Source organism: Lithobates pipiens, unplaced genomic scaffold, assembly GCF_037356315.1.
Source record: "Lithobates pipiens isolate NorthernLeopardFrog02 unplaced genomic scaffold, aLitPip1_a1.2 Scaffold_23, whole genome shotgun sequence".
Lineage (NCBI taxonomy): Eukaryota > Metazoa > Chordata > Amphibia > Anura > Ranidae > Lithobates > Lithobates pipiens.
The window spans coordinates 317,597,281-317,621,167 of NW_027507785.1; the positions used below are offsets into that span (position 1 = coordinate 317,597,281).

The following is a 23,887-nucleotide window of genomic DNA, read 5'->3' on the forward strand; positions in this document are numbered from 1 at the left end:
ATCGCCTTGTTAAAAGGGAACTGTCGGTGCCAGGAGCGGAATCCCACTAGCGGGGTGTGCCGGACGTCTACACAGCCGCTGTGTTTAGACGCTGCGCTGCTACGGCTCTGTGGTTGCATTCGCTGAAACAATCCTCCCCTGCAGGACACGCGAAGGACACAGACTTCTCATCCTGAAAATGCCCGCTGCCTGGCTGTCAATTCAAACCTCTGGCTTGAACAACTTTAAAGTGGAGTTCCGCTTAAAAAAAAAATAATTAAAAGTTAGCAGCTACAAATACTGCAGCCTTTTAATAATCGGACACTTGTCCCAGGGTCCAGCGATGCGGGGGAACGAAGCCCCGCTCGTCTCCCCCTCCTCTCTGTGGCACCGGTATAGTCACTGTGGGCGCCCGGCTGTGAATGCCCGAGCTGCCCGCCGCTCCGTGACTGGCCAGGCAATCATCTGGGACTGGTGACGTATCCCAGATGATTGCTGAGAGGGAGAGGAGAGGTGATCTCCCTTCTGGTGCCCTGGGAGGAAGTAGGAGCTGGAATCCTCTAAGAGCGTATCCGCCCCCCCCCCCCCCCCCCAAAAAAAATGACATGCCAAATGCGGCATGCCAGGGGGGCCACCTTCCCTTAAAGCGGAAGTTCCATTTTTGGGTGGAACTCCGCTTTAACAAAAGTGAACTTTCTTATTTTCTCCCTTTTAATCTGGTAAGTATAATATTGAAAGCATTTTTTTATATTGGTTTGAGAAGTGCAAAAACAAAACCAAAAAAAAACAAAAAAACAACAAAAAAAAAACACAATGTAGATCACATTAGAAATTCTGAGCTGTGCCATGTCCTCTGCACACTTCCTGTGTTAGTGTCACTAAACCCACATCATAAAAATCTATCAATAAATGATGTATTACATGCTAGTCATACTCAGTCACTATGAGATTCTGCAAAAAAAAACCTGGTTGATCCTGCTGTTCTCCATCTGTCCCTTCTGTCCATTTCCCCGTTCACATCTGAACAGCCCGTGAGACTATAGAGCAGTGATGGCGAACCTTGGCACCCCAGATGTTTTGGAACTACATTTCCCATGATGCTCCACTACACTGCAAAGTGCAGGAGCATCATGGGAAATGTAGTTCCAAAACATCTGGGGTGCCAAGGTTCGCCATCACTGACCTATAGAGTCACACATGTGGGGTGTATACACAGCGGTAAAGGACTGCCCACTCCCTCCCTCCTCTCCCATGCCCACTAATCAGCTTAGCACAATGGGCGTGGGATATTACATGTAAATTAATGGTGGCTTCTCCTCCCTCTTATGCCCTGTACACACGGCCGGATTTTCCGACTGAAAATGTGCGATCGGATCGTGTTGTCGGAAAATCCCACTGAGTGTGGGCTCCATCAGACTTTTTGCATCAGATTTTCTGATGCACACAGTTTGAGAGCAAGATCTAAAATTTTCCCAAAACAAAATCCAATCGCATAAATTCCGATCATGTGTAGACAATTCCAACAAAGTGCCACGCATGCTCAGAATAAACAAAGACGAAAGCTATTGGCTCTGGCCCTTTTATAGTCCCGACGTACGTTATTGACGTCACCTCGTTTAGAACGATCGGATTGTCGGACAACTTTGTGCGACCGTGTGTATGCAAGACAAGCTTCGGCCAAAATCCGTCAGAAAAAAATCAGACAGATTTTGTGGTCGGAATGTCCGATCGTGTGTATAGGGCATAATTCTAAGATACAGGCTGGAGGGGTGTGACACAGCCTGTGATTGGTAGAAATCTGGCTACAGCATGTTATTGCCAACAAATAAGATTTGATTTCAAATATATATTTGGATGACAATTTAAACCAGTTTATTGATATTATTTGTTTACTCTGTATTCCAAAGGCTGTTTTTTTTTTTTTTTTTTTTTAACATGTGACCAGCAGCAGAGGACTAGAAGATTCTCCTGCTTATGTTTCCCTGCAGACAGGCTGGGAGAGAGCCGGGTCATGTGACAGCTGGACATCGATTAGGAAAAGGTACTTTAGTACAACCAGCCTGTAGGGTTTTTTTTTTTTTTTGTCTGTGATCACTGCCGGTGTTCTGGCAGATAGTGTCCTGCCATCATATAGTGTCCGCCCCGTACTGCGCAGACAAAGCTTCGGAAAATCTCCGAAGATGAACGGCGCCTGCGCCGTGAGTGGAGGTGCTAGCCCCCCCCCTCCAAGCGGACACAGGGTTGTTAAAATTAGAGGGCCCCTCGCGGGCGAGCGTCGCTCGCCACGCTTCGGGGCTCGGCCTCGCTGCGCTCGGCTCTTTTTATTCTAACTCTATGTCCACTTGGATTGGGGGGATAGAACCTGGACTCACAGCGCAGGCGCCGCTCATCCTCGGCTATTTTCGGAATCTGTGTGTGCTGTGTACTGCGCATGCGCAGTACACAGCGGACACTATCCGATGGGGGACCATATTTGATAGGACACCGGCGGCTATAGTTGCCAGCAGCGAACACTGTATTCTGATGGATGGGAAACCTCCCACTGTTCGAATACAATAGCACCGCGGGAGGGATTCCCCTATCAACACTGACTGTGTTGATATTAGAATCAAGCGATCTTCTTTTCTTCAACTCATGGTATACTGGGGCACAGAATCACTGAGATGAATGTACACCTAGATTAAAGAAGATTGCCACGAATTGATCGCACTGTGTATGGGACTATATCTGCACAATCGATTGATCTGGACTTTCACCATTGAATGCTTTTTTGTCACTTTATTTGAACTGTTTCAGTTCTTTGCATTTTTGCACTTTTACAAAATTTGAACATCTGTCGTCTTTGCACATTTTTTTCTGCTTTTTGCCCATTGAACAATTGACACTCCTTATCTTTTTAATTCATTATTAGTTATCTTTGCTAGATTTGTTCGTTTTTTTGCTGATTTTTGCACGAATTACTTTGCACCTTTTTGCATGGTTGGATGCCATTGCACAATTTTATTCATTGGTTATTATTGCACTGATTGCCCTATTTTTGGTTCTTTGGTGAACCTGTCTTTAATTTATTTGCATAATATTTTTTATTCGGCTATTCATTTTTAATAAGTATTATGGTCTTGCAACTTGGATTGATTTTTCATTGACAAATTGGTCAACTGGATGTCATAATTATTGGGACGCTTCACACAGTTACTCATTTTGGAATAATCAATTATTTTAATGATTTAGTACCAAGGATTCATTTATATTATTAAGGATATTGATTGATGTCCACACCGTTTTAAGGATATTTGATTGAAGTATGCACTTTTTCACGAATTGGATACTTATGTGTGGCCAGTAGGAGGCTCCGTCTGCGTGCCTTATCCCATCCCTGCTTTTTCTTTGCCTTGTGATTTTGGAGAGGGGATTCTCATCTATCAACATAGACAGTGATATACTAATCGCTGGCTTTAGTACTGATGAAATATTAATATCTGAATGCCCATTACCCCTTTTTTTAATATACTTTTTTTGTGTTACCTCCAAAAGGTTCCTTATTAGTTTCTTTTAATTCATTGTTTGGTAAGCGCTGCATTCTAATTTATTACTATCAGTTAATTATGGCATGTACTTATTCAGCTATGGCAATGTTTTTGGTACGAGAATGGCAAATAAAAACCTTTGAGAGAAAAAAGCTCTGCGCTCTCTCCTTGTGCAGGGTGACCTGTCTTGTGCGCCCCCCCCCCCCCGGTTCCTGCAGGCGGCCTGTAGAGGGTGGAGCCTGCTGGACCCTCCACAGCTCTGCCCTCTCTCCCCTTCTGCACGGAGACTGGTCTTGTCTCCGCCCCCCTCCTGTTTTCTGCAGACAGCCTATAGTGGGTGGAGCCTGCTCGGTCCTCCCAAAGCTCTGCTCAGGCTATGTACAGCACTGTGATGTCACCACTGCTTTTTTTAATGGTAACATCTGGGTTTGTAAATGCATTTAACACACACAAAGTGGATTTATATAATGTGGTTAAAAGAATACAGTGCCTTGCGAAAGTATTCGGCCCCCTTGAACTTTTCAACCTTTTGCCACATTTCAGGCTTCAAACATAAAGATATAAAATTTAAATTTTTTGTGAAGAATCACCAACAAGTGGGACACAATTGTGTAGTGGAACGAAATCTATTGGATTTTTGAAACTTTTTTAACTAATAAAAAAATGAAAAGTGGGACGTGCTAAATTATTCGACCCCCTTGTGTTAATACTTTGTAGAGCCACCTTTTGCTGCGATTACAGCCTCAAGTCGCTTGGGGTATGTCTCTATCAGTTTTGCACATCGACAGACTAAAATTCTTGCCCATTCTTCCTTGCAAAACAGCTCGAGCTCTGTGAGGTTGGATGGAGAGCGTTTGTGAACAGCAGTTTTCAGCTCTTTCAACAGATTCTCGATTGGATTCAGGTCTGGACTTTGACTTGGCCATTCTAACACCTGGATACATTTATTTGTGAACCATTCCTTTGTAGATTTTGCTGTATGTTTGGGATCATTGTCTTGTTGGAAGATAAATCTCCGTCCCAGTTTCAGGTCTTTTGCAGACTCCAACAGGTTTTCATCCAGAATGGTCCTGTATTTGGCTGCATCCATCTTCCCCTCAATTTTAACCATCTTCCCTATCCCTGCTGAAGAAAAGCAGGCCCAAACCATGATGCTGCCACCACCATGTTTGACAGTGGGGATGGTGTGTTGAGGGTGATGAGCTGTGTTGCTTTTACGCCAAACATATCGTTTTGCATTGTGGGCAAAAAGTTAGATTTTGGTTTCATCTGACCAGAGCACCTTCTTCCACATGTTTGGTGTGTCTCCCAGGTGGCTTGTGGCAAACTTTAGACGAGACTTTTTATGGATATCTTTGAGAAATGGCTTTCTTCTTGCCACTCTTCCATAAAGGCCAGATTTGTGCAGTGTACGACTGATTGTTGTCCTATGGACAGACTCTCCCACCTCAGCTGTAGTTCTCTGCAGTTCATCCAGAGTGATCATGGGCCTCTTGGCTGCATCTCTGATCAGTCTTCTCCTTGTCTGAGCTGAAAGTTTAGAGGGACGGCCAGTTCTTGGTAGATTTGCAGTGGTCTGATACTCCTTCCATTTCAAAATGATCGCTTGCACAGTGCTCCTTGGGTGGGATGTTTAAAGCTTGGCAAATCTTTTTGTATCCAAATCCGACTTTAAACTTCTCCACAACAATATTACAGACCTGCCTGGTGTGTTCCTTGGTCTTCATGATGCTCTCTGCGCTTTCAGCAGAACCCTGAGACTATCACAGAGCAGGTGCATTTATACAGAGACTTGATTACACACAGGTGGATTCTATTCATCACCATCAGTCATTTAGGACAACATTGGATCATTCATAGATCCTCGCTGAACTTCTGGAGTGAGTTTGCTGCACTGAAAGTAAAGGGGCCGAATAATTTTGCACGCACCACTTTTCAGTTTTTTATTTGCTAAAAAAGTTTAAATTATCCAATAGATTTCGTTCCACTTGACAATTGTGTCCCACTTGTTTGCGATTCTTCACAAAAAATAAAAATGTTATATCTTTATGTTTGAAGCCTGAAATGTGGCAAAAGGTTGAAAAGTTCAAGGGGGCCAAATACTTTTGCAAGGCACTGTACATTTAAGTGAAAGTATTTGTGCCCAGAGTTTAAAAAGCTTTAAAGTGACACTAAAAGGTTTTTTTTTTTTTTTAAATAAACATGTCTTACTTGCCTCCACTGTGCAGCTCGAGTGGCCCCAAACTTGCTCTTCTGGGGTCCCTCAGTGGCTCTCTTGGCTCCTCCCCACATCAGATAACCTCCTGGGAGAAGCGCTCTTCCGGGGGAGGTTACCTTGCGGGTGCGCTCCCGAGTCCATAGATGCGGAATGCAGGACTTGGCCCCGCCCCTCGCTTCATTGGATTTAATTGACGGCAGCAGGAGCCAATGGCTGCGCTGCTATCAATCTATCCAATCAACAGCCGAGAACCCCGGGCAGAGAGACAGCGCGTCCCTGTGGGACAAGTTCGAGGGTTCAGGTAAGTAAAACGGGGGGGGGGGTGAAAAAACAACCCCTTTAAGTAAAGTAGGCTCTCTCTAGTGTGCCTGGACATTCTTCTGAAATGTAACTGATCAGGCTTCTCAATGCGACAATTACATCATTTTTTTTTTATTTTTTTTTTACTTAACCTCTTGCCATCCGCGCTATAGCCGAATGACGGCCACAGCGTGAACTTGGATTTCCGGGAGGCCGTCATTTGACAGCCTCCCCTTTGCACGCGTCACCGAGACTCGGGTGGTCACAGATCCAAGTAAGGGGCCGGTCCCGGCCCCTTACCACGTGATCAGCTGTCAGCCAATAACAGCTGATCACATGATCTAAACAAAAGCTCAGTAACCTTTTTTTTTCTCCTCACGCTGACAGCACGAGAAGAAAAAAGAGCCGATCACTGGCTTATCTGCAAGAGACATCGGCCCCGAAGAGGAACAGGCAATTCTGCCTCATCTGTGCCACCAGAACCCCCTGCCATTGCCACCTGCCAGTGCCCACCAGTGCCACCTATCAATGCCCACCAGTGGTGAAAGTGCCACCTAGCAGTGCTCACCTATCAGTGTAACCAACCAGTGCCCGTTATTGTCACCCATCACTGCCACCTCATCAGCGTACATCAATGACGGAGAAAAATTACCCGTTTGCAAAATTTTATGACAAAAAAAATAAAAAATAAATTCAAACAAAAAATAAAAAAACTGCATATGTGATCAAATACCACCAAAAGAAAGCTCTATTTGTGGTAAAAAAAAATTATAAAAATGTCATTTGGGTACGGTGTTGTATGACCGCGCAATTGTCATTCAAAGTGCATCAGCGCTGAAAGCTGAAAATTGGTCTGGACAGGAGGGGGGTTAGGTGCCCAGTAAGCAAGAGGTTAATGACCATTAATCAGGAGAAGTGCAGAAGGTGGTCCACAAGCTCAAACATTCCTCATCTGGTGTGTAAACATTCCAGGAATCTTCATTACCCATTTATAATGACAGAAGACCAAGGAGGACATTAGAAATGGCATTCCATCCCTTGGCAGCTGGCAGGTCCTGCATCACACCACCCCCATATAAGATGAATCATCTCCGAGGGACACAAACAATGGCATTCTGCCAAAGATGTATAACGCTTATAAAATATAAAAAAGTAAATTACACCTAAGAAAATGTAGCTACAAAGCTATCATGTATTTAAAAAAAATGCTAAAAAGGTTCACTGAAGGGGACCTTGCATGAAAAAGCAAAACTGGTTGTGACCATCATCCAGTGAAGCATGCTGGGGTGGCACCACTTTGTCAAGTGCAATTCCACAGCACCAAACGCTGTCAGAAAATGTTTTTCTTTATTATTTTATAAGGAACATACAGTGCAAAAGGATAAAGTGGTGGTAAACCCCTGAAATGAAAAATGAACAATGTATATCCTTCCATAGTGTGTACTAGCCTCAACCCAAAGCACCTAGTGTGATTTCTGTCTCCTCTCTCTTCTATCAGCATGAGTCACTTCTGGAACTCTAGGCTGACACCAGACCATCTCAGAAGGTGACCCCCCCCCCCCCTCCACCACACAACTGGCAATTGACACGTTTCCTAATCAGTTTGTGTAGAAGAGGGTGTGTCCAATCCCTCCACTCAGGTCTCAGATTACACACAGCTCCAAGCTTTAAATTGCACAGTAACATTAAATCCCTGCTCCGCCACCCCTCCCCCTTCTTGAGCTCAGAAATGCTGTACTTTGCACGGAAATGGAGGAGAGAGGACTGCAGATAAACAGGTACAACATACGTAGGAGGATTTGTTTAATCTCCGTGTATCACCCGAGGCCAGTCACTTCACTGGGTATATGTGAGGGTTTACAATCACTTTTAAAGTGGTTCTAAAGACTGAAGGTTTTTTTACCTTCATGCATTCTATGCACAAAGGTCAAAAATCTTCATTATGTAACTCCCCCCCACCCGTAGCCCCCTTATACTTACTGAAGTCTGACGATAATCCAACGATGTGCATGAGAGCAGCTGCTCTTCTAGGTCCCTGCCTCCTCATTGGCTCCCACTGCTGTCAATCCCAGCTAGTCAGGAGAGTGCAAGGGGGTGAGGCCAAGCCCTGTTCTGAGTGTCTTATGGACACACAGAGCGGGGCTCCAGAGTGTGCATGCACAAGTGCCCCCATAACAAGCGGCTTGGGGACACACTGAGAAGAAGAGGAGGAGCCAGGAAGACTCAAGAAGAGGAGGATCCAGGCTGCTCTGTACAAAACCATTGCACAGAGCAGGTAAGTATAAGCCCTTGTACACACGGTCATACATTCCGATGGAAAATGTCCGATCGGACCGCATTGTCGGATAATCCGACCGCGTGTGGGCTCCATCAGACTGTTTCCATCGGAATATCCGACGGACAAAGTTTTAGAGCTGGGCTATAAAACTTTCTAACAACATGATCCGATCAGACTTTGTCCGATTGTGTGTAGAGAATTCTGATCAGAACAAAGTGCCACGCATGCTCAGATCAAATTCCTAGACCAAAGCTATTGGCTACTAGCCTGAACGTAGTCTCGTCCTAACGAAATAACGTCATCACATTACGAATGATCGGATTTTCCAACAACTTTGTCTGACCGTGTGTATGCAACACCAGTTTCGGACAAAATCCGACAGATTTTGTTGTCGGAATGTCCGACCGTGTGTACAAGGGCTAACATGTTTGTTATTTAAAAAAGAAAAAAAAAATACCTGTAATATCACTTTAAAATCTCTTGACTACTTGTTTCAGCCACTTTGGATCCGACTTGAAGTCGTCCCAAGTTGCCTCAAGTCGCGCAACATGATAAAATCAATGTAAGTGAATGAGAGCCGTCTTAATGTACACTACTGAAGTTGCTCCGACTTCAGAAAAGGTTCCTGTACTACTTCAATCCGACTTCTAGGCAACTTGTACCCATTGATTTCAATAGAAGTTGCCTCCAAGTCTGATCCCCTGTCTTAACTGAAGCAACTTTCCAGGAAGTAAAAATAGTTTTCTAGGCAAACCCCTCCCTCCCACAGAGCTGATTATTATGTGATTGGCCACTGGTAAAGTCTCCTGTCCTGGAAGCAACTTCAAGTTGCCTTGTAAGTTGCCTCAAGTCGTGCTGTGATTCATACTCAAGTCGTGTCCAAGTTGCCTCCCAAAGTCTCGCTCAAAGTCGTGTTGCCCCTGTGTGAACGGACCCTTGTGAAGACTTCTCAAATACCGACCGCCAATGCTTATAAAAAAACAAAAACAAAGTATAAATCCTGGAGGGAAAATTACAATTTATATATAGTAAGCCTGAAAACATACATAAATCATGATAAAAAAAATCATACAAATAAAACATGTGAAGGTTCACAGGCAGCTCACATAAAGCCCATATCCATTCATTAAATATTCCATCTATTATATATTATACTGTAATAAGTGAGATGCAGATGGGTCTTAACATCCAAAGCAAAATCCCATCTATGATTAAGGCCACAGGGAACTCTAGTTTACAACTTAAAAATCCACAAGGTTTCTTTCTTCAAATGCAACCATCTCAGATCTTCTCCCCAAGGCAAAAACACTCTCCCCAGTACCATGACATGCTCCCAATTCTAACCTCATAGGGGCAATCAAACAACAAACATAATGGGTCCCATATTTCGAACAACCAATCATGCAAACATTATTTCTATTACAATTCATATACTGTTTAACTAGGAAAGTCTCACCTTCTGCGAGTTATACCCCCATGTGTTTTATATAAACTCCACAATAATGGCGGGTCTTTTAAAAACACTTAAAGTGCTTGTAAACTTTGAATATGAAATATGAACAAAGCATATCCCTCTATAGTGTGTACTGGTCTCAATCCAGGGCACGAAGTTTAATTTCTGTCTGTTGTCTCTGCATTCCTCTGCTATGAGCATGAATCACATTTAACAATTTTTCCTGACCACAAGAGGAAAAAAAAGGTGATAGCACACAGCTTGTGATTGACAACCACACCTCTGTTCCTGTGTGCAGCGGGGTGTGTCTCCTTCCCTTCAATCAGCTCTCTTCACTGAGCTCTACAGAGTGTAATTTCAGCTCCCTCACCTCTGCTTTCTGGAAGCTCAGACTAACTGTGTAACTTCTGCAGATAAACAGGAACTGCAGATAAACGGGAACAACTTATGTATGTTTGATCTCTGTGTATCACCTGAGGCCAGTCACTTCACTGAATATAGGCAAGGGCATACAACCACTTCAAGGCCTCATGCACACTGGACGTTAAAATGTTAAAAAAAAACCGCCAGTAGCTTTGCAGTGAGTTTTTCAACGTTTTTCAATAGCGTTTTTCCGCGTTAGCATTTATTTATTTATTTTTTTACTTTTATTTTTTTCAATGGATCAAAAACGTAAAAAAACGCTGGTGAGCCAGGTTTTTGAGCGTTTATCAGTGTTTTTTGACATTAGAGCATTTTTACAGCTGAAAACCACTAGTTTTGGGGGCTTTTTTAAAGCCAAAAAATGCTCCAGCCAAAAAATGCTGATAACAGCCTATGTGTGCATGGACACATAGGATAACATGATGGGGCGTTTATTGACTGTAGAAAAAAAAAAAGGTCTGAAGCCAAAAACAGCTGCTGTAAAAACATCCAAAAACGTCCAGTGTGCATGAGCCCTAAAGTCTAAGTTCACCTTTTCACAATTTTAAAAGTGAACCAACTCCCGCCGCCATGACACTTTCCCATATGAGAAAACCGCCTTCAAAAATACCTGCCTGCACTCCCCAAGTGCCCCTAGAACCATTCTCTACGATATATTCCTCCCTCAACTCTAGCAGTGCCTCTGCTTCCCTCTTCTATGTGCTCAAGTGGGAGCGAGACCTCTCCCCAATTGACCTCGCGAATTGGAGCAGGGCCTGTTCTAGAATAGCAAAGTGCTCCTTGAATACAGCTATGTTGGAGGCAGCCTATAGGGTCCTCCATCGATGGAATTGGGTCCAGGCCCTCATTGCCAAGTCAAATCTGTCTCATAGTGATAAATGCATCCGTGGCTGTAGTCAGCGAGGAGACAAAATCCATATTTGTTGGTCCTGTCCCCCCTTGGTTGGATTCTGGTCAAGGGTTTTTGGGCTTCTTTTCCACGTACCCATCTGCAAGGATGCCAAACTAGCATTGCTTCATTGTCTGATCCTGGGCCTCTTTTCTTATCAGCAGAAGCCACCTACCTATTTATAGCTGCTAAACGTACAATAGCGAGGGCCAGGAAGGAAACAGCTGTTTTGTTTGCAGAGGTGAAGAGCACCTTGACGACCCTTATGATCCATGAAAAAAACTTAACGTATCCTCAATGATACTCATGCTAAATTCCTTAATGTGTGGACTCCATGGTGGTCTTACACCCTTCCAACCCTGCCCTCAACCAGCCTAAGCCTCACAAACTAATCCTCCTCAAACTCCACGCCTGGGGGAACTCCCCTCCCTTTCATCTGCTCCTCTCCTATGCTCTTCCTTCTCCTCTCTGAACTCCCTTCCATCACTCTGTTGTTCCTTCCCCTCTTTTTGCCTCCTGCTTTAACCACTTGTCTACAGGACACATTCACCCCCTTCCTGCCCAGGCCAGTTCTCAGCTTTCAGCAAGGTCACACTTTAACAACAATTGCACGGTCATGAAACACTGTACCCAAATGACATATTTATCTTTATTTTTTTGACAGGTAGAGTTTCATTTGGTATTCACCACTGGGGCCTTTATTTTTTGCTGAACAAAATGAAAAAAAGACAGAAAATTCAGGAAAAAAAAAAAAATAATTCTTAGGCGGCACTGGTAGGCAGCTCTTATGGGCACTGATAGGTGGCAGGGATAGGCACCAAATGATAGGTGGCACTAATGGGGACCGATATATGGCACTGATGAGGAGGCATTGATGGGCACTAACAGATATCACTGGTGGGCACTAATGGGCAGCACTGATAATCGGGACATTTACCAGCTCTCCTCAGGTGCTGTCAGAGTAAGAAGAGGAATGGCGATAACCGGCCTTTTTCTGTTTACACTGATCAGTTGTGATTGAACACAGCTGATCACATGGTAAAGAGCCTACATTATAGGCTCTTTACCATGATTGTGATGCAATGTGTCCAAGGGACATGCCAACAGTGATCACCGCTCTGTGCGCTCCCCCGGCGTGCATGAGTGGCAAAATGTCCTCCCAGAAAGAAAGTGCTCCCATTTCACTACATAGCTGGTGGGAAGCAGTTAACAATCTCCCCCCCCCCCCACTTTTTTTTGTTAGCCCACTTTTGCGGACACATCCATGTCCTTTGCTTACCTTAACCCCTGAGTCTTATGGCTCAGGCATCATGCATGGGTCCCCGACCTGGGTCAGTGGATCATGGCTCTCTAATAGTCTGTACTTTAGAACACATCTTTTTCTGTGTTGTCATGAAAATTCTGCAGTGTGTCTAATATAAAATTCCCACACAGGGGATATGAACATCTGTTCTTTCTTTATATGCCAATGAAAATCCTTTTACCAGATAAAGTGACCACCATACGCCCTTCCTTCATAGGTCTCCCCCATCCTCTGGAACTGCCTATCCCGAACTGCACATTTATAGTGCCTTGAAAAAGTATTCATACCCCTTGAAATGTTCCACATTTTGTCATGTTACAACCAAAAACGTAAATGTATTTTATTGGGATTTTATGTGATAGACCAACACAAAGTGGCACATAATTGTGAAGTGGAAGGAAAATGATAAATGGTTTTAAATTGGTTTAGTAGAACCAATTGCCTTCTGAAGTCACATAATTCGTAAATAGAGTCCACCTGTGTGTAATTAAATCTCAGTATAATTACAGCTGTTCTGTGAAGCCCACATAAGTTTGTTAGAGAACCTTAGTGAACAAACCGCATCATGAAGGCCAAGGAACATACCAGACAGGTCAGGTATAAAGTTGTGGAAAAGTTTAAAGCAGGGTTAGGTTATAAAAAAAAATATCCCAAGCTTTGAACATCTCACAAAGGACTGTTAAATCCATCATCCGAAAATGAAAAAAAAAAAAAAAAAAAACAAAGTATGGCACAACTGCAAACCTACCAAGACATGGCCGTCCACCTAAACGGACTGGCTGGGCAAGGAGAGCATTCATCGGAGAAGCAGCCAAGAGGCCCATGGTAACTCTGGAGGAGCTGCAGAGATCCACAGCTCAGGGGGGAGAATCTGTCCACAGGACAACTATTAGTCGTCTCTCCACAAATCTGCCCTTTATGGAAGAGTGACAAGAAGAAAGACATTGTTGAAAGAAAGCCATAAGAAGTCCCGTTTGTAGTATGTGAGAAGCCATGTAGGGGACACAGCAAACATGTGGAAGAAGGTGCTCTGGTCAGATGAGACCAAAACTTAACTTTTTGGCCTAAAGGCAAAATGCTATGTGTGGCAGAAAACATCACCCTGAACACTCCATCCCCACCGTGAAACATGGTGGTGGCAGCATCATGTTGTGGGGATGCTTTTCTTCAGCAGGGAGAGGGTAGCTGGTCAGAGTTGATGGGAAGATGGATGGAGCCAAATACAGGGCAATCTTAGAAGAAAACCTGTTAGAGTCTGCAAAAGACTTGAGATTGGGGCGGAGGTTCACCTTCCAGCAGGACAACGACCCGAAACATACAGCCAGAGCTACAATGGAATGGTTTAGATCAAAGCATATTCATGTGTTAGAATGGCCCAGTCACAGTCCAGACCTAAATCCAATTGAGAATCTGTAGCAAGACTTGAAAATTGCTGTTCACAGACGCTCTCCATCCAATCTGACAGAGCTTGAGATATTTTGCAAAGAAGAATGGGCAGAAATGTCCCTCTCTAGATGTCCAAAGCTGGTAGAGACATCCCCAAAAAGACTTGCAGCTGTAATTGCAGAGAAAGGCGGTTCTACAAAGTATTGACTTTGGAGAGGGCTGAATACTTTTACAAGGAACTGTAAACGTGCCCAAATGCCCAACGTGAGTTTGGGTGCTATTTGCAGTTAGTGGCCCTCCAAATGGGACAAATGCCCCAACAAAACGGCTGAAAAATGTGTGAAAAAGCACTATTCAAAGATACACCGAAGTCAGTTCCAAAGAAAAAGGGTATGGCAGTAAATTTGTCGCATTTCTGAAGCGGAGGGTAACCCATTCAAGTTCATTTTAAAGTCACTCCAAAAAAGTGCTAAAGCACAAAAAAAGCTTGAAAAATGTGACTTTCCTGTGCTGCTCAGATGTGAATGAAGCCTTGAGGTTGGTGATGCATAACATAACAAACACCAATATAGGGACAGGAAAGGATTTTACAGGTGGGAGGTACTAGGAGTTTTTTTTTTTCTTATTCTGGGGTTTGCACTCTCATGCCCTGTACACACGGTCGGACTCTCAGACCCGATGGATTCTGGCCTAGACTTGTCTTGCATACACACGGTCGCACAAAGTTGTCGGAAAATCCGATCATTCTGAAAGCAGTGACATAGAACATGTACGACGGGACTATAAACGGGCCAGTAGCCAATAGCTTTCATCTCTTAATTTATTCTGAGCATGCGCGGCACTTTGCCTGTCGGAATTGTCTACACACGATTGGAATTTAAACCATCGGATTTTGTTGTCGTAAAATTTTAGATCCAGCTCTCAAACTATGTGTGTCGGAAATTCTGACGGAAAAAGTCCGATGGGGCCCACACATGATCGGATTTTCCCAACAACACCATCCGCACATTTTCCGTTGGAAAATCCGACCGTGTGTACAAGGGCATAAGATGATGAAGTAAGTCAGCAGTCTGCTGTGATTTGGCACAAAACAGAAATCTGACAGCGAGGAGCTCTGGAGATGGCGCTTCAGGCGGTGGATTTTCGCACGTTACGTGACACAGAGACAAGGACACGAAATGTCACTGAAACAGATTTCATTGTGGAAGAACCTCGTCGGATCAATGACATGAATTTCCCGAGTCAATTACAAGAGGGGAGGTTTCAAGGATTCATCTCCTTGTTAAGCCGATTCCACCCTTGGCGGCGAAAGAGATAAATCTAATGACAATAGCAATGTCCGGTGACTCGGGAACAAGACAGATACTGCGCACGGAGGGAAAAGATTTAATACTGGAGATGTAACACAGATCTGTGGAAGGAAGAGAAAGAGTCATGGGAGGAAACGAGGAGACAAGATCGAAAAATGCTCATAATAGACAGCATTAAAGGAGAATTCCAACCACTAAGCATGGGAACCTTACTATAGATATACCATTATATTACTCCCCGCTGAACCACCTGACTATAGGGCGTTCTGCAGGTTGTGTGCCATTGTCCTGCCTCATGCCCGCTCTTATGGACTAATAAGGGTCATTGGATGCTCAACCTCTCTGTTTCCACTCTCATTTCAGAATAGTGACTGCACCGCTCCGAACTTATTTAATAGTCAGAGATTATGCGAAACAGCCACAGCTGCCATTACAGTTCAGGCCTTTCTTCCCTTTTAAGATTGTAATGACCATAGGCGTGCGCAGGCGATTAGGTCACCCTAATCACTATACAGTGGAACCTTGGATTACGAGCATAATCCGTTCCAGGAAAATGCTTGTAATCCAAATCACGCGCATATTAAAGCAAGTTTCCCCATAGAAGTCAATGGAAACAAAGATAATTAGTTCCGCATTGACTTCTATTGCATGCAATGCCGCGTGTGGCCACATGTGTGGGGGGGCACCAGAGAGCCTCAAAAATACTCTAGCGCGAGACAACACTCGCAAACCGAGTCAGGATAAAAAAAAAAAAGTTGCTAGTCTTTCAAAACGCTTATTAACCACGAACCGCGTTACTCGTGAACCACGTGTATGTGGTGCAGATTCCCCCTACTGCCCGGGCTCTTCCTCCCCCCCCCCCCCGCAAGGTTTCAGGCTTCCCTCCTCTTCCTCGCGGCTGCTACGGGGGATAATTCAGGATGGAGGAGAGCGGTGGAAGGGGATAGTAGATATGTAATGTTCCAGCCCCTTTCTTTTCTAAATGAACACACTCGCTGACTGTGTTCATTCATAACTGAGGCATAGTAAATGGTGCTTAACCGGAAGCCGCTCAGCACAGAGCCTGTCACGGTCATTCTCTGTCCAGGGCAGCTGAGGCTGCAGAGAAAGGCATATGTGTTTGTGCTTTGGGGTGCACACACTAATGCAATTGGCCGTGTACACCTATGGTAACAGGGGCTGCCCCCTTTCTCCACGCCACATTCCTATATGGTAATGTATAGATTCATGCCCAATGGGTAGATTCATGAATCTACCCATGGCCACCCCAGCCACCCCCCATGCATGCGTCAGGCCCTTTTCGGGGCGCCGGGCACCTGGATTATAGCTCAGAGGGGGGGGTGTTATTTTGAAGCATCTGATTAGAGCCATAGGCTCTAATAGGCTTCAAAATAGGGTGGACTTGGAGCGCAGAGCATTGCGCTTGAAACACAGATGTGTTAGAAAAGCGAATATCCATAACACTGAATCGGGAAGCGCGGGTCTGTTACCCATTTTCCGATTGGCTGAAAGGTCAGGAGATCCTATTGGATGCCTAGGAGCAGACACATGGCAGAAGTCGCCGTGATCTCAGAAGGGAAGAGGACACAGGAGACGCTGCCAGATGCCCGCCACAGCCTGTCCCCCTGCCCAATGTGCCTGCTGATCCCCGCCGCCAACGGGGTAACCGGCAGATAGCGGGGGAAGTGGTGGGTTGGTTGAGATGCCCCAAACAAAAAAACACCAGCCGCCACTGCATGGTAATGACTATGGATGTAGGGAGGTCTATGGGATAATGGACCTGTGATATTTCTGACATACAAATCCTCTCTGTTCAGCGACTTGCATTGCTGATTTTTTAAGCACATGCAGCACAGCAGGAGGTCCCCTTCTCCAATCAGTGCTGGCTCTCATCCGTGTCACCGAGTGCTCGCTTGTCATAATCTACCACTTATTAGAGGATTAATAGAGAGCAATTTTAAGAACGGATGAGACAAGGGAGAGAAAATTTCAACAACACATTGCAAATAGCCCTATGTCATTTTACTGGAATCAGATCAGTGAAAAATGAACAACAAAAAAACTGCTGATATGTAGCACTATGGTAACACTGTACTGCTCTAGTCACAGTATGTAAAAAAAAAAAAGAAAAAAGTAAAAAAATCGAATTTTTTAAAACTTTTTTTTTTTTTTTTTTACATACGATCACCCCCCTGATTAACGCCACACCAGTTATACGATGATGTAAAAATAAAAATTGTGAAAACAACAATTTTTTTTAATGTCTTCATTTTCCAAGAAATCGTGACCAAAAATTGCAACGTCAAAAAACTTGCCCTGCCTCATACTAAATACCCTGGACTGTCTACTCTCCAAAAAAAGGGGGTCACTTGGGGGTTATTTGTACTGCCCTGACATTTTCAGGCCTTGAGAAATGAATACATCAGGATCACTTGATTTTCAAAATCGATATACCGTAGTTTGTGAACTCTAACTTTCCTGCAGACTAAAGAATAAACACCGATTTGGGTTATTTATACTAAAGATATGTAGCAGAATACATTTTTTTTATATAAATATTTATTGATGCCCACGATGGGCAAAATCATATCAATACAGCTTGTATATATACGCATCAAAAAAAATAGCAGTGTGGGTAAGACACACAGATTAATGGGCAGTTTTAGGTTTCCCTGGAGTCCAGGTTTATTAGGACTAATCAGACACAAGACAGAAGTCTTCAAAAACCTACAATTTCAAATGACCATTTTTTTCGTCCACACCAGCCTCTTAAAATCTTTTCACTGCGGAGGAACCCTTGAAATAATATTTGGGTCTCAGCAACTTCAGGTAATATTAGGCTATGGAGGGACTTTATAAAAAATATCCCTTACATCGGTGATGGTTACGTGGAACCCCCCCCCCCCCCCCACCCTCCTTATAGGGGTGGCCAGAATGACACCCCTGCAGTCATACCAGTGCATCTGTCAAGTGGCAATGGACCGGGAACTATGCAGACATCGGACGGGAGGTCAGTTACGCACAGCTAACACCTTGCTATCCCTGGAGGAACCCTGGGCTTCCACAGAACCTTGGATGAGAATGGCTGCTATATTTACACTGTGGTTGCTCTGCCCATAAGTCATTAATGAGCGTTTATGCATCAAAAAACATACCCAAACCTTCCCTCTTCACGCCACACATATAAACAGAAGTCAGGACAGCACAAGTGTATTCCACCATTTTCCTGCTTTTGAAACCTAGGATAAATGAAGGTCAACAGGGTCCCCTTTACTTCAATGGTGGTGTGGATGAGCACTGTAAGGCTAGGTTTCCACTAGTGCAACTTTTCATGCGATTTGGGACTGAAAAGTCACATGACAAGTCTTACCCCATGTTTTCCAATGAGTACCGTTCATATCTGTGCGACTTCAAGACGCAGCGACTTCAAAGTAGTCCCTGCACTACTTTGGTCCCACTTTGATGCGACTTGAGGTCCATAGACTTCAAGAATACACAGGCATCGCTTCAAGTCGCGGCAAAACATTTCGGTAAAATCACGGTAAAAACATTGTGGCAAAATCGCGTGACTTTGGGGACGCAATAGTGGAAAAATAGCCTAAAGCTGCATTTGATCTGCTTTGCGTTTCTCCTAAAATAGCACATATTGCTGGATATAAGTTTGCACCGAAGACAAAGCAGGCCAAACAAACACGAGTTTGAGTTGGGCTGCGATGGTTAGTAAAAAACGGTCGCTTGACAGCAGCGTCCATGTATAGAGTCTCTTAATGGTAGGGTCATTGGTGCTTAAGCTTCCAGGTTTCTCAAAGCTTAATTGAACAAGCTGAAGTTAGAAGCCGATTGGCTACAATGCACAGCTGTACCAAAGTCTGAGTGCTCCAGTTTTAGTAAATCCCCCCCTGTGTATCCGATTGAAGCTTTGCACAGTGCTGTATGAAGAGGGTGAGGGGGGGGGGGGGGGAGAAGTCATCACTCTGAGCTTTTTAAAACAGGACAGTCTAAAAGCATCTGGGGGTCAGCAACTGGTCAATCGCAAATGTGGCCAAGGTGACAGATCTTTACACACCCCCCATCCCCCCCCCCCCCCCCGCCGACCAGCTCCAGGGATATGCAATTAGCCGACCTCCAGCTGTTGCAAAAGTCCCATCATGTCTCTGCCTCTGGGTGCCTGCTTGTGGCTGTCAAGGAGTCTCGCTATGCCTCATGGGACTTGTAGTTCTGCAACAGCTGGAGGTCCGCTAATTGCATATCCCTGTCTTAGACCAAAGATCAAAAGAGCAATGTGAGTGCAGAGCCGAGCCAATTCCCACTGGGTCTGGTGAGTGCATTTTACAGAGGGAAGGAGACATATTGTGATTGCTACTGAGCTCTGAACTCTTATCTGCTAATCTGAATGCTGCGTTACTTTCTACTCATCCACTGCACTCTGCAATACTTATTACTGACCCCTGCATTCATGGTTACTATAGACCTCTGAATTCTGCATTACTTACTACAGGCCCCTGTATTCTGCAATACGTACTTATCCCCTGACTTCTGCACTACTTATTGCAGACCTCTGAATTCTGCTTACTTACTACTGATAGCTTCTCTTGGCCTTACCTCTGAACTTTGCATTACTTACTCCTGAACCCTGCACTCTTCATTACTTTTTTTTTTTTTTTTTTTTGAGAAAAGGATTTTTAATAGCAGTACTTTATGCCATGAACTCATATGGAATTGGCTCAAGGAGCTCAGGTTCCTTTCCAAATGTTCGGACAAAGAGAGCTTCACTTGGTTGGGCTGGCTGACGTTTTAGCTCCACACAGGTGCCGTTCTTTTTTGCTTCCTTTTTCTTCCTCTCGTTTTCCTTCACACGTTGCAGGAAACTGTCTCTGCTCTTTGAGTGGCGGATATGCTCTACACAGACATTGATTCTCTTGGCAAGAATCTTACCTTTGACTTGCTTGTTCACAATTATTCCAACAGCATGCTGTGTGACATTGTAGATCCGGCCAGTCTTGCCATGGTAGCACTTGTGTGGCATACCTTTCTGGATTGTGCCTGTACCCTTGATGTCCACAATATCACCCTTCTTGTAGATGCGCATATAGGTTGACAGTGGCACAAGGGTCTAGAGAACATAACGGGTGCCTCGCCTTTTGCCTCTTGTGTTTGTCATTTTTCACTAACAATTGCCCCCTACTGCAAGGTGGCGGGTCCGGTGGAAAGCCACTCTTCATTACTTACTCTAGACCTCTGAACTCTGCTTTACTTACTGCTGACCCCTGCGCTCTGCATCTACTTAAGCCGGCCATAGATGGTGTGAATCTCTGCCGGTTCATGTATGGGCAGGCTGATTGTACTTCAAGGACTTCAGTGCTTCTTTTATGAAATTTGGGGATGAATTGCTCCACACTGTCTTTTGCTACAAAGGTCAGATGGGGCTCATTTTAAAGCTTATATACTGCTGGTTATAAATACATTAACATATGAACATCCAAAGCCTAGACACAAGTTCATTTTAAAGTCACTAGGTGACAGAAGACATAAATTAACTTCTCTGTAGTAACTGCCACTTCTCCAGTCACATAACCATACGTTTCAGTCAGTCAGTAGCTCTGCCTGAACTCTTATCCACCCCTCCATTGGGCGATCCATTGCTCTATAGTGAAGTTTTTGGCCTTAGGACAAGCCAGCACAGAAACAGTACCTGTTGTGAAGGAAAGTATATTCTTTGTGCTGATACTTTTTAAGACTTGAAGGTAAAAGTTGGGTAGTGGAGCAAGGACATGTTTTTCAGATGCATTAGGCCCCCTTTAAAAAACGGACAGTAACAAGAACTTTGCCAGGAACGTTTTTGACTTCAACTGAAGAGTTTTTGAAACTTTTGGGCCATTGGATGGGAAGAAAAGTTGCTCAAGTCATTGTCAAGGAGCACTGGAAAAATGGGTTCAGTTCCCAGGTTCCTTTCTGCTTGGACTTTACATTTTTATTTAAAACAAATGTAGTAGACTTGTTTGGGCTTCCTCCACCAATATCAGAGAGTTCTAGGTATGGGAGAATATGTGACTTCAACCCTTCCTTCCAGGATGCAGTGCTCAGGTCACTGTATTCTCTTGGCAGGGACGACTCCACAAATACCCCCCCATTGGGAGAACACAATAGCTCCGAGAGAGGGATTCCCCCCATCAACACGGACTATGGAAATCGATATTCTCTCCTGCAACTAGTCTATGGCCAGCTTTACTCCTGACCTCTGCACTACAGACCTCTGAACAATGCCTTACTAACTCCTGATCCCTGCATTCCGCGTAAGCCTATTGACCACTGAGCTCTTTAACCACTTAAGGACGGCCTCATGTAAATATACGTAGTTTTTTTTTGAAGAGGGCTATCTCGGTAACGGCAGCAGATGCTGCCACAACCGAGGTATCCCTCTTTACAGGAGGCGGTCCTGTGTACGATAACGGTGGTCTCATCAGCGGGTTCGCCGCAAGATCACCGTTATCGGCGGGAGAGGTGCCGCCCCCCCCTCCCGCTGCTCTCCCGCGTCTTCCGCCACTTACCGGAGCCATCGGTAGCGGCGGAGGCGATCGGGTCCTTTCTTCTGCTGGGTATGGAGACGAGTGAGGCTAAGATTGCCCCCACCCGTCTCTATACCATAGGAGGGCGGAAGCGATGTCAAAACGTCACTTCCACCCATACCTCTTAAAGGTATATTTTTTTCAATGTCATTTTTAAAAAATACATTTTTTATTTTTATTTTTTATTGCATTTAAGTCCAAATATGAGATCTGAGGACTTTTTGACCCCCAGATCTCATATTTAAGAGGACCTGTCATGCTTTTTTCTATTACAAGGGATGTTTACATTCCTTGTAATAGGAATAAAAGTGATCCGTTTTTTTTTTAAACGTGTAAAAATAAATAAAATCAATTAAAATAAATAAAAAATAAAAATTTTAAACCCCCCCCCCCCCCCCCGTCTCAACGAGCTCGCGCACAGAAGCGAACACATACTTGAGTAGCGACCGCTTATGGAAACGGCGGTCAAACCACACATGTAAGGTATCACCGCGATCGGTAGAGTGAGAGCAATAATTCAAGCCCTAGACCTCCTCTGTACCGCAAAACATGCAACCTGCAGAATTTTTTAAATGTCGCTTATGGAGATTTTTCAGGGTAAAAGTTTGACGTCATTCTACGAGCGGGCGCAATTTTGCTGTTGTCTTATTTTTTTATTCAAAAAAGTGATTTTTTTCCAAAAAAAGTGCGCTTGTAAGACCGCTGCGCAAATACGGTGTGAAAAAAAGTATTGCAATGACCGCCATTTTATTCTCTAGTGTGTTAGAAGAAAAAAAAACAAATATAATGTTTGGGGGTTCTAAGTAATTTTCTAGCAAAAAAAAAAAACTGTTTTAAACATGTAAACTCCAAATCTGAAAAAGAGGCCTGGTCCTTAAAGAGGAAGTAAAGGCAACATTTAAAAAAAAAAAAAAAAAAAAAAAAGCACACCCTGTAAGGCAAAGGCATAATGAGCTAGCATGCAAAGATATTTACCCAAAGACAGCGGCGCGCAGGCGCACTGGGGCAGGCCGCAGATCGCGGTGATATGCCGCGAATGTGGGCTCCCGTGTGCATGTGCGGGAGTGACGTCATTGCGGCTCCGGCGAATCACGAATCTGTGATTCGCCGGAGCGGCGATGACGTCACTCTCGCGCATGCACACGGGAGCCCACACTCGCGGCATATCACCACAATCTGCGGCCTGCCCCAGTGCGCCGCTGTCTACGGTGCATGCGCCGTAGACGGCGGTGGCTGTCTTCGTGTAAATATCTCCTAAACCGTGTAGATTTAGGAGATATTTCTTGGACCTACAGATAAGCCTTAATCTAGGCTTACCTGTAGGTCAAAGTTGGTTGTAAGGGTTTACAACCACTTTAAGTGGTTAAACATTCCTAAAGCCCCGTACACACTATCAGTTTTTCTGCTGAGTTTCTCCTTCAGGTTTACCAAAACCATGTAGTGGAAGGGCCTGCCTGATTGCATACCCATTGAAACTCCTAAGGCTTAACCTCATATATGGTTTTGGTAAATCTGAAGGAAAAACAGAAAAACTGCTAGTGTGTATGGGGCTTTACTGTTTAATAGGGCCTTGCAAGGTATTGCCTTAATGAAAAAAAAAAAAAATGTGACCAATATAACAGGGCCTGTTTGTACTATTCAGCACTTTATGATTTAGTCAACATGTATTGTATACAGGTAGACGAAGATTGATAGCAAAACATTTAATCTTCCCTATAAGAATTGTAGAAGACTGCTCTAGGAAAGATCATCTGGGTGATTCTTCTGGAACAGGTTATACCTCCCCAGCGGTCAGGCGGCTCCATCGGGCCATCTTGTGCTGCTGAAGCACTTAATCAATTTCTCCCCTGCAAACCCGAACATCCCCAGTCTCCTACAAAGTCAGCTTTGCTAAGATATGCAAATAAAGAGCTGACTAAGGCGCTTACTTAAACGTTAAATTATTTCTTTTGATCTCTACCAGCAAGACGTTTTTAATATTAATCTCCACACAATGGAGAGGAAGTTCTGAAAGGAACGGAGATTTGAATGTTTTCAGATATGTAAAACGGGATTTTTACATCAAGTAATTCCAGAGTTAATTAAATTAAAACTTTATAGTGAAGTCTCTGGTGGGTCCTTGGCTCAACCTAGGTAAAACGGCAATTAAACAGGCCGTTAAATGAACTAATTCTGTTCCATGAGGTGGCGATAAGCCACATCAGTGCGAGACGCTCCAGAGAAGAAGCCTCGGCTACATGGTGGGAGTCAGAATT

At 44.2% G+C, this 23,887-nt stretch overlaps 1 protein-coding gene and 1 pseudogene across 3 annotated transcripts in view; both read right to left on the reverse strand.

The window, feature by feature from the left end:
- PATJ (PATJ crumbs cell polarity complex component) overlaps positions 1–23,887 on the reverse strand; it is a 400,698-nt gene that overhangs the window by 108,804 nt on the left and 268,007 nt on the right. The window lies entirely within an intron of this gene.
- LOC143926653 (large ribosomal subunit protein eL21 pseudogene) lies at positions 19,723–20,263 on the reverse strand (annotated as a pseudogene).